Below are 14,562 nucleotides of genomic sequence, written 5' to 3'. Positions count from 1 at the left end.
GATAAGTGGAAGACAATGGATGGATGGATGGATGGATGGATGGATGGATGGATGGACACACACACACAATTTGCCCTAATTTTTCACCCTATTTGCAGGTACCCTTGACTTCAAGCTCGGGTCCTCCACTAGAGGCGTGGAAGCCTCCTGGGATCTGTTGGGAGCACTCTTCCAGTCACAGCACAGAGCTCCGATGATCACTGGACTTGACTCTCCACAACTTCTCAATTTACCTTTTCAACCCTTGGTATTTCTCAAGCTCCTTCCTTCTGATATTACAGTAGCTTGGGATTGCTCCATCAAAGGACACTGGTATGTCATTTTGACTTCATAAGTGCAGCCAAATGGTATCTGAGAGAGGCAAGGTGATTAGATTTTAGACAGACAGACAGACAGTCTCAGGGCTATCTTTAGTCCTGTTTGGTTTGGTAGACCCTGGCCTCCTCTCTTGTATAGAGGGCCTGTTCTTCTGCTGCCATGATTAATGCCTCTGTTCTGTCCTTCAGTCCAGCCTTCCCACATCTCTGGGTTTACTTGTATATTAGCATTACAACAGTTTTCAATTCAATTCAATTCAAATTCAAAAATACTTTATTAACCCTTTCACGTATAGAGGTCACTACAGTGTACAGCTGTTTAAAAGTGTTTTTTCTCTATAAATGCCTGCAATTTTGGCCACTGCTGCATATAGTCCACTCTATTGGAAGCTATTGCATCATCCCATACAAAAGAAACCCATTGGCTGGTCATTGCAATGGGAAAAAATAATCAGTGAAACCAAGATGACTGATAGACAGTGAGAAAGACCGAACACCTCAGCTATTTCCATTTCTACCTTCTATAAAAAGACACCATTGCAGGTAAAAAAAATATAATTACATCAAGTAACATCTAAGTTGACATTATATGTAAAAAATTTCCAAGTTTTGATTTTATATTTTGAGGAAATACAGATTAATCACCTGTCCACTCAATTGTACATCATGCATCACAAGCTATGTTTCAACTTCAATGCAGTGTCAATTACTACCAATGTTGTTCTTGAAAATAATTCATATCCTATAATATTTTGGCTATAAATCAACTTCTTTATGTTTTTATAATGTAATTTCAGTTTTTTCCATATATCCTTCTATTTTGTAGAGCTCAAAAAGACAGGCATACAGGGTAATAGAGGAGTTTCTAGACTCAAGTGAGGAAGACTGTGATTCTGGTAGCAGTGATGAGGAATGGCTGCCAGTACAGACAGGTGCAAGCAGAGAGGTAGGCTCAAGCAGTGATAGTAAAGGTGAGGAGTCTAGAAATGTTGCTGAGGAAGTTGAGGCTGAGGAAGGAGATGAGGATGTTGAACCTGAGGGACCACCACCTTCCAGAGCTCAGGGGAAAAAAGCAAAAGAATCAACAATCAATATTGTTTGTCTATCAAACAATATATCCCCAAAAAACCCAAGCCCTGGGGAATTAAAGTGTGGGTGCAAGCAGGATCCTCTGGGCACATGTACAACTTTGAACCCTATTAAGGTCCAGCTGGGGGACGAGGTGAGATCAGTCAGCTGGGAATGACTGGAGATATTGTCATGCGCCTTTGTGAAGACATTCAGGACAAAAATCACAAGGTGTTTTTTAACAATTTCTTTTGCACCATTACCCTCCTTCATGTACTGGAACAGCAAGGGATCTATGGCACTGGCACATGTAGAACCAACAGGAACATATCTTTATTTTGTAACCTTGTTTTACATACCTAAATATAAATAAAACGCCTAGTGAAAAAAAGTTTTATGTTTCTGTTAACTTTTATGTTTATCAATAGAGCTTAAATAGAGAGGTATACAGAGTAGTGGAGGAACCACCATTCCAATATAATACCATATTACAACTGTATAACTAAATTACAACTATACCTATATAACTACCATGTTATTACATTGATGTTTTTTACAGTACAAAACGCATGAAGTACACTTGAGTGGACAGATAAATATTTCTTTAGAGATAAAAGATTAAAAAAAAATTTTTTTCAAACCTTGTTTTACATCCCTAAGGAAGTATAAAAACACTTAGTAAAAAAAATCCTGATTGAGTTTTTCATATTTCATGCATGAAAGGGTTAATCCCAAAGGGAAATTAAATGTTTTTGTAGCTCATAATCCTGGTTTTGTTAAAGAGTTGTTATAGTTGCTGATGGTTGTGGGCAGGAAGGATCTCTTGTAGCGGTCTGTCCTGATGTGTCCTGGGTTTTGGTGTCCTCAAAGAGCCCCACCAGGTGAGCCTCGCTGGACTCCTGTGGAGCCACAATAGCCGAGCTCTGATAGCTCAGGTCGATGTTGAAGTCTTGGGCGATCTCCCGGACCAGGTGCTAGAAGGGCAGCTTCTAAATGAGCAGCTCGGTGGACTTCTGGTAGAAGTGGATCTCCCTGAGAGTCATGGTCCCAGGCCTATAGCAGTGAGGCTTCTTCACTCCGCCGGTGGCTGGGGCGCTCTTGCCGGCAGCTTTAGTGGTGATCTGCTTCCTGGGAGCTTTACCTCCGGTGTATTTATGGGTGGTCTGCTTGGTTCTGGCCATGACTGGACTTCAGTGAACTTCACGTTTAACACTGAAGAGTAAAAGATGTTAATCAACTGCTTCCGGTTGTGAAAAAAAACACCTTGCGCATCATAACAAAATGTCCAAAAGTAAAAAGATTTCAGTAAAAAATCCTTCCAACTGCACAGCATCTGATCCCAGAGGAAATAATCATACAAAAAAGGGATTTACATCAAGAAAAAAAAAGAAGAAGAAAGTTTTCAAAAACAATATCTCAGAATGGGTGCAACAGAGCTACTCCAACATGCAGCCACCTTGAGCAGTGCAATTCTAGAAACTGTAATTGTAAGCTGCAATTCTTTTAAGTTATCTGTTCTCACACATGAACATCTAGTAACCCATTTCTCATCCCCAACATCTGATGTGAAACTTGTTTATCCGGATGATGTCTAAGCCAGCATAGCTTTCAGTTACTAGTTCTCAGTCTCATTATGTAACCAAGGTTACTCGGAGGCTGGCACTTGGATTTGAACTCTGAACCCCTGATCCTTCCACACCAAAGTGCCAGTATCTCACTGGGCTGCAGCTGTTGAAAACAAATTGTGAATGGCTGTTTTGAGAGAAAATGTGTTGCATCAATTGTTTGAACTCTTGCTCATGCCAAAATTGTCTGGTGCCCCTCTCAAACACTTCTGAATTTCTTTCCTCTTAGTCAGCAAGTGTGAAAAATTAGAGAAATATGTGAGGTGTTGGCAACTTTTGAAACTAAATTGTGACTGAGGTGAGATAAAGTGAATCTGGGAATTACAGGCTCCACTTGACCTGGCCATTCTCGACAGCAGCAGTGAAAAAAAGTCCTTCAGCCTTCAGCAGGTCAGCCTGGTCCTTGTTCAGCAGCGTTGGCACTTCTTTTCTGGGCACCATTTTGCTTAATGTCTGATAACATTGCTGAACTAGTGAGACGCCCTTTATTTATATGTTCTAAATTTTTCATTTGTTATGGCCAGTGGCCTTTGTATGTTTTTTTTTGTTTGTTTGTTTTTGTCTTTCTTTCTCAGTGTATTTTTGCAGGTGAGGTTGCAGCTTCCTACCAGCTGGCACCACTGTGGGAACTTGCAGCCCTCCTGTGTCTCTTCCTGTTTCCTGTAGTTCCTTCTGCCACTTCCTGTTGCAAGCCTCCTCTCATCCGGATTGGACACTGACTTGATTGCCCCACCAATACATGGGGAGCCCTTCTTATTTAAACCAGCACTCTCACACAGGCTGATTGAGGAGCTGACCTTTCTGTTGGGTGGATTTGCTTGTTGATCCTTAGAATAATGTTGTGTAACTGTGAGACTTTGTAAACCTGCTTAATGCTGATTGTGTTACTAGGTTTTGTTCAAGTTAGTGGATTCTCTGAAGTAGCTTGTGGTAGTGATGGGCAAATGAAGCCTCATGAAACAATGAAGCTTTCCAACTTTTTGCATTGCAAAAAGGTTACTTACTCGATGCTTCATTCATCATTCACTAGTGACATGCTGCTGGTGAAACTGTAACAGCTTTGTTACCCAGTTGCATCATTCTTTCAAAAATTTGTAAATGCAATATTGTCACAAGGTTTTCATCAAACTCATGTTTAGTAACAAGAGAATCAATTAAATCATATTTAATTGTCATGTTTTAATTATTAAAATTATTTGTAGCCAATCTAATCCTTGACCATCAGTGGTTGTGTTGGGTTTTATTTTATGTCATAAACTTATTTGACAATGAAGATATGTTGTACTTTAGTGTATTGGGAATTGAGTGATTGTTAAGGCAGACTCTGAATACTTTGAGCTTGAAACTTGCTTTCTGAAAAACAGAGTTTGTTTAAAATCATCTCTTCCTGGGAGTTCTAGTTCTGGTTTTTAATATTACAAATATGTATATCCCAGATATGAGAGGTTTTTCTCTTTTTTGACGGCTCCATTTCAACCACTGCTGATGAAATCTGCTCTGCTGACCCACTACCAAACCACCTACTACAACCCACAAAGCAACAGGGTACATAGCGCTTTTATTTTGAAAAACGATACGCAAAATGAAGCAATGACGTGGCAGATGTAATGGGAGGCCTCGTTTGTTGTTGATCACGTGATTTTGCTCAATATGACACAAGCTCCGAAGCGGGGCTTCATCGGACACGCCCCCTTTTTACTCGGTACACGCCTCGAAGCCTGGCTTCAGACGTCCCATCGCTAGCTTGTGGCTTGTTAAGTACTGATGCTGTTTGCAGCATCAGGACTAGGGCTGTGGCCTAAAGTTATCTTAGCTTGCTTTTGAGTTTGAAGAACTTTAAGTTGTATCTCTGGTGTTTAAGATTTGTGTTTTGACTCTTGGAGATTGTATTTTGACCACTGTAAACTTTTCACTTTTGTTCAAAAAGAAACTGGACAATAAACCACTGAATCTTTTCTTAAAACCTTCTTATATCTGCTTTAAATGTGAATTTACATATTCTCCTCAGAATTTTGTGTTTCTGCTTGGTGCTGGGCGGTCTCTCTGCTAGGGGCTGGTGTGAGCACCGAGCCGTTGGGGGACTGGTGTCCCGGGCTTAACCTGCACGGCAGGAGGTAGTGGCGTGGCTGGGTTGGGGGGGGGGGATTGTGCCTTGTTTCTCTCCCTGTACCTCTTTGTCCTGGGGGCTGCTGACCCTGTGTTTCGCTGGCGACCTACCTCTGTGCCTTGGGGTGGTGCCCGGTGTCTTTTTCCCTGGGACTGCTGCTGCCTTCTGGGGCTGGATCCACCTGTCCCTTCTGCTCTTGGGTGCTGTAGATAGCTGGCCTTCTACTGTTCACAGCACTTTATTTATTTATTTTTTTTTTTAACTGTGCATCTAGTTAGTTAGTTAGGTGGCTAACTAGCACACATGCACCCACATAACATGAACACATGAACACATCTTGTGTGTGTGTGTGTGTGTTATATATATGCAGTCAGTCTCTCAAGTGCGTCTCTGCTACACATACCCTTCCCTGTCCCACCCGCCCTACACACGCGCGCACGCCTTTGTGCACCATTTGCGGGCAGTAGTTGGGGGTCTTGCAGGCAGGTTGCTATTGCAGCAATATGGTCTGAATTCAGATTCAGTCATGATTCAATAAAATAATTTATGCAAGTGGGATTCTTAACTTAAGATATCTTTATTGTACAGCAAATCTGTTCTGGCACATGTAGGCAGCCATCTTCTTTATATGGTATGCCTGAGATGCCTCAACAGGACAAAAAAAATGTTCCTTTATGAAAATGAAGTTTCAGAGCCACTGCTTCCTAAAACCAAAGCAACAGAACATGCAGGCACTGGTTCAGACCCATCTGTTTGGACAAAGACTGAACTGAGACATTGCACAGTGGAACAAGATAAACATCGCAATTGTATAAAGAATATGTTTTAGATACAAGTGAAAATGTTAATGAGGTTTTGCTTAGCTATCTACACACACTGACTGTTGAGGAACTAAAAACCCTTAACATGAATGTTTCACAGTGTTTAGGCTTTTGATCTAATATCTAGGTCAAACCTATCAATTTACTGTAGAGAAGACTCTTGCAGACCACCATAAGTCAATATGGATTCATGTTTGTTTTCATGTCTGCCTCTACCAGTCCATTTTAAGTGATCAGAGGTAGTTTCAATCAACAGTCCAGAAAAGCTGCAAAAAAAATCCACTTTACATGCTGTACAGAGAAACTGACTCACTTTAATCCACAAAAAAGTTGATTTTTCACAGGCTTTTATATGTCTAACATTACACTAAGCTTGGAGCACATCAGTTCAGTTTATTTATATAGTACCAATTCACAACTAAAGTTATCATTGTCTTAAAAAAAAATTTCAAGATATAATAATAATAATAATAATAATAATAATAATAACATAATAATAAAAATAAAAATAATAATAAACTACTACACCTGTTTAATGTCTTTAAAGAAGGATTCATAATTACTACACACAAATGAGGCTTTTCAGTAGTTGCTGTAAATATAATCAGATATCATTAACAATTACAACAAACAAGGTCAAGTTAAAGGCTGAATTCTTTAACTGTAAATTAGCTAAAGAAATTGGAGTATGCGTAGTAAATGAATGTCAGCTAACACCACATTAGATTTTTGTGCAGTGTAAGGTCAATTAGCTATGGTATCCATCCTGAATTGGGGTACCTCTGAAAGGTTATTAGTTTGAGATGTACAGTCAGTGATTATCTTTTGAGAGTTTCATTGAAATCTTTCCAGTTATTTATGAGATATTTTACTGACGGACAAATAGGGCTGTCACCAACAGTTAGGGTAAAGGTTGTAAGCAAAATTGCTTTGTTTGGTGGTCATTTTGAATTAGGTAAACTCCAAAAGTCAATCAGTTGTAGAGGTCAATTAAATTATTACTTTATGAAAGGTTTGTTAAAATTCCTTCAGCAGTGTATGAGAGATTTTGCCAATGATAGAGACAAAAAACATTATCGCTCCACCTTCAATAATAAAACTGTGGCATATAGAGGTGGCTGCTAGGATCCAGTAGAGCCTGAATACAGGTGAACTTCGAAGCAAAAGTGAGAGATACTACCAACAATAAAACACATCTCTGCACCTACTTGTAACAAAACAGTTTGTTAAAAAAACTAAAGAGATGAAATTTAATTTGGTCTGTTGGTGATCACAGTCCAGTGGTTATCCAAAATGTCCCTATTGTCAAGTTATTTTGTTTTATCTCCAATGTCTGTTTAAATTTGACAATTCTTTTGATCAGGTTGATGGAAGTTTTTCAAGGGTGTTGCACACGATATTGAATAGGATGTTGAAGATGACATTGAACATGTTGATTAATTTAAAGTGAAAAACAAAATCAGATAATCACACCAAAATAACTGTTCCACTAACCAAATATTAAATAAATGTTATCAATCTTACTTAAGCCATTTAAGTAACAGTTAGCAACACACTAAAGTTAAATTAGTTATAATCATTGTCAGTGAAGTCCATACATTATTTAAGTTGTTACTTTAACCTCATTTTCTTCCAAACAAAATGAGTCATTTACCCTCAAGGTGGAAACAAAGCAAGAGAAGAAAATAAGCAACAAGCACATAACTATGTCAACTCTGTTGACATCTCAGTACTGAAACAAAGCAGCAAACATTTCTTTGGCTTTACCCTTTGGCTTGCAAGCCCTGTGCGGGGCAAAAAGCTGGCCTTTCCAGGTGATTACCTAGTTAAAGCCAGCTTCTTCCTTCCTTGTCTGCATACTAGTTACTCCAGCCACCACAACTATTCAAAATGTCTCCAACACTGCCATCTAGTGTTAAAAAAGTATCTTAACAAGAAAAAAAAAAAAAAAAACGATTTTGACTTAACACCTATAAATCAGGTTTCCTCCTATAAATGTCCTGGTCTCCACATAAAAAAGTTCACCTCTCTGGGACACTGGCTGAACTACAAAAACACTGGAATGGCCACTGACAGCACTGTGCAAGTCGTTTGGCTGCCATCTTGCTAGGTGCTACGTTTATCACTCTGTACTGTTTACGTGTGGAAGCCACACATACATAATACTTTGTGCATGCTGTATGTTGTGTCATTAGTCCAAAGACGCATAGAAATAGTTTTATTTTACCCAAATAAACATATACCACATATAAAGCGTAAACAGGGGACAAAAGTATTCTGTAATGAGCCTCCCAGCAAGCTCAATGAAGAGTTATTGAAGGCAAAATGCAGACCTGATGAACTACCACTACTGTGGTAAAATAAACAAGCGTTGTAATCTTCTAACCAGACCAGAACATAACTGCACTTTAAGTAATTAAGTACTGCTTAGTCTAACCACAGCTCTGCTACCAGTGTCTGTAGTTATTTTCATTTAGACTACTAACTTCTAGAGAGAAGTAGTCTACTAACTAACTAGAGAGAATTTATAAACTTGTCCATAGATAGATAACTTTTACTAATTGGCATTTTACACTGTATGAGAATGTACAGCAGCCTGAGATCATTTATTTATTTATTTATTTTGTCAACTGGTACTATATCTGAATTGGACTGATCGAAAAGGTCACGTTTTCGTTGATTTATGAAGTAATATGGCATAATATTCACTTATGAAACATAATGCCATGTTTTTGTGAAGTGCTGGTTCCAATAATCACAACAATTAGTGGCAAAACCTTGGCCTTTTTCACTAAATATTTTTTTACACTGATATTGATCGTCTGCTGTCATTCTGGCAGTGACTAGCTATATGTAGCTTCTCACAAAATGTTTGCATAAATTCTTGTCTCATTAGTTTAGACTGCAACAAGGCTAGCAATTCCAGTGGTTCCCTCATTCAGTGTAGACACTAAGGTTGAAAACCTTTGGGCCAGACTTCATATCTCATTTGTATCTGCTGAAAAGACAGATGAACAGTTGAAGTGATAAAATCCTGATTTTCTTTTACCAAATGATTTTAGAATGTGGAGCTTGAATGGTAGATGGTAAATGGGTGGCATTTACATCGCCATTTTCTAGTCTTATTGACCACCAAATGTGATTTTTACATTACAAGTCCCATTACCCCAATCATTTCCAGATTGGGGGCTAAATGGGATTCATTATCATCCTCAAAAACACCCTGGACATGTGGTGGTGGGAAAANCACACACACACACACACACACACACACACACATTGTTGCACAGAATAGATATATTACAACAGCTTGTTTGTTCAGTTCAAATTTAACCAGGAATGTCTCACTCAAACTGCATTAAAGACTATTAGAATAAAGGAACATCTTCAGATGTTGTATGACAGATCGTTGTGAAGAGAAGATTTGAAATGATTCAACATGTTTTTAATTCAGAGTAAAATTTGTTGCCATCAGGAGACCAATTCCAGATATCAACCAGCAAATTAACCCATTACAAGAAGGTCCTCTTTTTTTACTTTAAGATACTAAATAACAATTTTTTTTTTAAAAATTAAATAACTTACACTATTTTTGTTTGTTTTTGTTAATTGTGTTAATGCATGTTGTTGTGAATATGTATAAATATGTGTAAAATACAGCAGCTTGTTCCCCGAGACAAATTTCACTATTGGACAAGAAAGTTTATTTTATTTTAACTGAGGAATGAGAGTGACATTTTGTTGAGAAAAGGAATCAGAATTACACCAAATTGGAACAGTTCAACTACTACACATATATGATCCATATTCCACCTACAGCAGCATATAGAAATGGTTGTCTTGTTTTACAAACTAAAACAAGACAACGTCAGTAGCACTAGTAGCTATTTCTGTAGTTGCTTGTAGAACAGTATAGGCATGTAGAGTCCACTTGTACTTTCAAATATATATATATATATATATATATATATACATATTCAGATGTAAATGTAGGTCAAATGCTAAACTAAACAACTAGATGGACTTAACAAAGACAGTATAAATGCAATAACAAAAAGCATAAAATAGTACAAAACAAAGATAAAATAAAAGTAATATGTTAAAAAAAACATGTAGGGGTAAATGATAAAACCTAATTCACACATGCAACACACAGGCTAATCAGCTGCAATGTTTGCAGAAAAATGTAACTAAAGATAAGCTTTTTCAAATAAATAAATTTATAGCTAGGTGTTAAACAGCAGAAAGGCTGTTGGTTTACAGAAGAGGAGCCTGAAATCTGAAGGCCTCCCGTTTTACATTTAGATTTTCTGGGAACTTAAAGACCTGGATGTTGAAAGCAAAGTGTTCTTATTGTAAAGGACAATGAGCTGCTTTAAATATGATGGAGCAAGGCTAGAATGATTAGAAATTGTATTCTGCTGCTGTTCACACCAACAGGTGATTATTGTTTCTGACTGTTCTCTAATGTTGTGTAGTGTTTCCACCCAACAACATTTCAGGCAAATTCACAGAGAAAGAACCAAAACAAAGCACTAGTAGTGCCAGTAAGTAGTACTACCACCACCAAGTCCACAAAAAATACATTACATCCATCCATCCATTTTCTTTACCCGCTTCTCCATTCCAGGTCACGGGGAGCTGGTGTCTATACATTACATTTGGTAACTAAATACAAAACAGAATAAAATGTCATCTTGTTTTATCTTTTCAGGTGAGCAGTGAATTTAAATAGATTTGATCTCTTCTCCCTAACCTTACTGTTGCTCTACAGATTACAGACAGAAGCAGGTGGTTCCCAAGGAGACAAGAACTTCATTAATTTAGTCAAAAAATGGTTCCTTTTCACAATCAGAAAAATAGAAAAATAGTAAGGAGGACACAGACTTGACACAAAAATACAAGAAACATGGATGACAGTCTGACTCTCAAATGATGGAAGTGTTAGTATATTATTCTTATTGTTATATTATTAGGAATAATAATAGTAAAAAAAAAAAAAATAATAATATTGTAGTTGTGGTATTATTATTAGTTGTAGTATTAATATTCTTATTTATTTTAATTGTTGCTTTTTGATGCAGATTTATTGCTTAAATATTATTAGTTTTATTTCCGCAACTTATAAAAAATGGTAAGTAATTCTTTAAAATGTTATATATTAATCTATGTATGTATATATATATATATATATATATATATAACAGCACATATATATAAATTTTCATTAAAAAGCAACAATTAAAATAATAAATAAATAAATTGTAAACATTTTAAAATAAATAAGAAATATATATATATATATATATACACACCTTTTGATATTAAAATGTTAAATTTTCACTGCAAAATGCAGAGCAGACATCAAAATAGACACATATGCACCCCACCCCCACCCTCCATACACACATGTATGCACACACAGAGGCACACACACAGTTACTGTAACATGCACCTACCTCCTTGCTTCTACTCTTCTCAATCCTCCCGTCCGCCATTTTGTGACGTCTGAGAAGTGAAGCAAATATATCCCAAAATGTCCACCATACAGAACGAACTCCATGAAACAAGACTTGTAATGCATATCCAGTACTGAAGAGAAGAAGAAACCTTTAAATCCAACTCTGGTTTATGTTGAAGAAGGTTTCCTGCTGTTGAATTGTTATATTTATTTCAGTCTTTTTTTTTCTTTTGTGGAGTTTTCTTTTGCACTTTTATTAGCTGTAGGAAAACTCATCCCTCTTTTAAAGTGACTGTGGGCCTATATTCATGTCATCTTCCTCTCCTCCCCTCTCCTCTCCCGCCGTCTTTTTCAGAGATTTGTGTGTGATAGAGGCCTCTGTCAGTCCAAGCGCTAACCTTTACATCATTGGCTCTCATTTAATCCTCTCACCCTGGGGTGACTGAACACCCCCCACCACCACCACACACACACACATAAATTACACCCATATTAGATACCAGTACAGTAGTACGACACTGTCTTGACCTGTGTTATTTATCTATCAATAATGAGCAAGTTATTAACAATGAAAATAACATTCTCGTCTTTCTACTCAGTCATACAAATAATAAATGTTATACTTTAGAGCCACAAACTAACTGCATGATCATGTCTGTAACAACCTTGTTTGAATAAATGTAAAGCTGCTCTAATAAATGCTTTGTGCTGTGATATTTAATGCAGTTTGTAGTGTTTAATTTCCAATGATTTACTTTAAACTAAACTCTGGTCTTTTGAGATAAGAATTTTTTTTCAGTTTTGCCTTTTTGAATTAAAAAATAAAATAAACAAAACTCCTACAAGTAAAATCAGATCCAAGTTTAATAGGATTGTCAAAAGGTAAGAGATGACTGATGATTGCTGTTTGGAATCATTTGAGCAAAACAAGAACTCCCCCCTACCCCCACACTTACACACACACCACTACAGTGTATCCTTAAGTTGCTGTCACCCTGTTACTTATTTTACTATGTATGCTGGCGTATTCATAAACTTTTGTTATTTGGATTGAAAAGTGTTTATTTTTTTGTTTTTTTAATATAAAACTTCTAGAATTGCGCCGCTCAGGGGTGCTGCATGTTGGAGTAGCTCTGTTACGTTCATTCTGAGATATGGCTTTTGAAAATTTTAATTCCTCCTTTTTCTACTTGTAAATCACTTTTTTGAAAGATTATTTACTCTGGTATCGGATGCTGTGCAGCTACAAGGATTTTTTACTGAAACCTTTTACTTTTGGACATCTTGTTATGATGCGTAACCATAACAACAAGGTTGCTTTTTTTCACAATCAGGAGCAGCTGATTAACATCTTTTACTCTTCAGTGTTGAACATGAAGAACCCTGAAGTCCATTCATGGCCAAAACCAGTGGTGGGCGGTGCATTTCACACTTAGGCCTTCAGTGATGGCCAACTTAGTCAATAAATACCTCTCATTATGCCAGCATTTATAACACCAGGATTGGAGAGTAGTTAGAAACAAACTTAGGCACCACTTGGCATTGCATCACTTCAGTTGTGTACAAAATGGGCTATTATCCAGCGCAATTTAAAAACCAACAAACTCGCATCAGCAATTAAAACATATCTGGTATGCTACTGTCAAAGCTAAAAAAACTGAATAAAATAAATAAAATGTTTGCAGTCACCTAAACGGCTGTGTCCCCAAAAACACTTATTTCAACACAAAATCTATTCTGGGACAGGTTAGCTAGTTCAGGGGTCGGCCATCCTCCTCTAACGAGATCTAGCTTCTCTTGAAAAGTTTGTCTTGAAAACAGCCTTGCCAGTATATCAGCAACCAAATCAACGTGTTGCTCTCCTTCGGCCATTGTGGGTTAAAAAAGTTTTTAACGGTTAACAGTCCTGGGTGTGACTCTGTTGATCTGCATAGCACTGCCGCGGCTCAAACTAGTAAGTATCCATATCCAATCACAGGACGCATAAATGTCACGTTCAACGTGAGGTCAGCTAGAGGGCCTTACTGACACAACTCGTGATCTGATTGGCTATCGCAACTATCTATCAACTGCATTTGCCCGTTCACTTACAGTGCAGACACCCGCACTGTTGATTCTGAAGGCCCGGGCAGATTTCATACAGCCTCTGGCAACATAAAATAGCTGAATTCTGATTGGATAAAAACTCTAACCTAAAAACAACAGCACTGTAAAGAGCATAATATGACACAGAGAAAATATGAATACTTTTAGATATCTAGGGAAAGTAAGTTAAAAATTAAATTAACCTTTATCATAATTATGATCATAATTCTTGGTTATGTTAAACCAGCAGACAAGGCCTTGCTGGCCCTGACAGCCCACCACTGGCCAAAACCAAGCAGACTGCCAATAAATCCACTGGAGGGGAAGCTCCTAGGAAGCAGCTGGCCACCAAAGCCACCCATTGGAGCGCCTCGGCCACCAGCCGAGTAAGGAAACCTCACCAATACAGGATCGGTACTTGAGTGGTGGCTCTAAGGGAGATCCACCTCTACCAGAAGTCCACCAAGCTGCTCATCCAGAAGCTGCCCTTTCAGCAACTGGTCCGCAAGATCGCCCTGGAGTTCAAGACCAACCTGCGCTTTCAGAGGTTGGCCGTCATGGCTCCGCAGAGGGCCAGCGAGGCTCACCTGGTGGGGCTCTTTGAGGACACCAGGATCGAGGACACATCAGGATAGACCGCTATCAGAGATCCTTCCTGCCCACTGCCATCAGCAACTATAACAACTCTTTAACAAAATCAGGATTATCAGCTACAACAACATTCAATTTCCCTTTGGGATTATTAAAGTATTTTTGAATTTCAATTGAATTTCAATGATGTAGTGGATGTGTGTAATGTTCATGATGTATTCCAGTACTTACATTGCATATGCATTGGGTTGAATGATGGGAAGTTTACAGTGTATTCAGGGACGTGCGGTCAGGGGAGGCAGGTGAGGCAGAGCCTCCCTTGTCATCATGACAAGAAAAAAAAAAATCATAACATAAAATGATTATTAATATTTGTCCACTGATCTTTATGTATGAGTAATTTTCTAACATTTTTATGGTCCAAATCGCATTTTTATAGTCAAAATCGCTGAAATTGCATATTTCCTGTTCAAATATGAGGGTGAAA

The 14,562-nt window shown here is 37.9% G+C and overlaps 2 pseudogenes; one reads left to right on the top strand and one right to left on the bottom strand.

Moving 5' to 3' along the window:
• LOC108248379 overlaps nucleotides 1–2,566 on the bottom strand; it is a 4,095-nt pseudogene extending 1,529 nt beyond the window's left edge.
• Nucleotides 2,567–4,044: 1,478 nt separating this feature from the next.
• Nucleotides 4,045–14,119, top strand: LOC108248380 (annotated as a pseudogene).
• The last annotated feature ends 443 nt before the right edge of the window (nucleotides 14,120–14,562 follow it).

Source organism: Kryptolebias marmoratus, linkage group LG6 (assembly GCF_001649575.2).
Source record: "Kryptolebias marmoratus isolate JLee-2015 linkage group LG6, ASM164957v2, whole genome shotgun sequence".
Taxonomy (NCBI): Eukaryota; Metazoa; Chordata; class Actinopteri; order Cyprinodontiformes; family Rivulidae; genus Kryptolebias; species Kryptolebias marmoratus.
The sequence above is the reverse complement of the archived record's forward strand: the minus strand, read 5'-3'. Positions and strand labels throughout refer to the sequence as shown.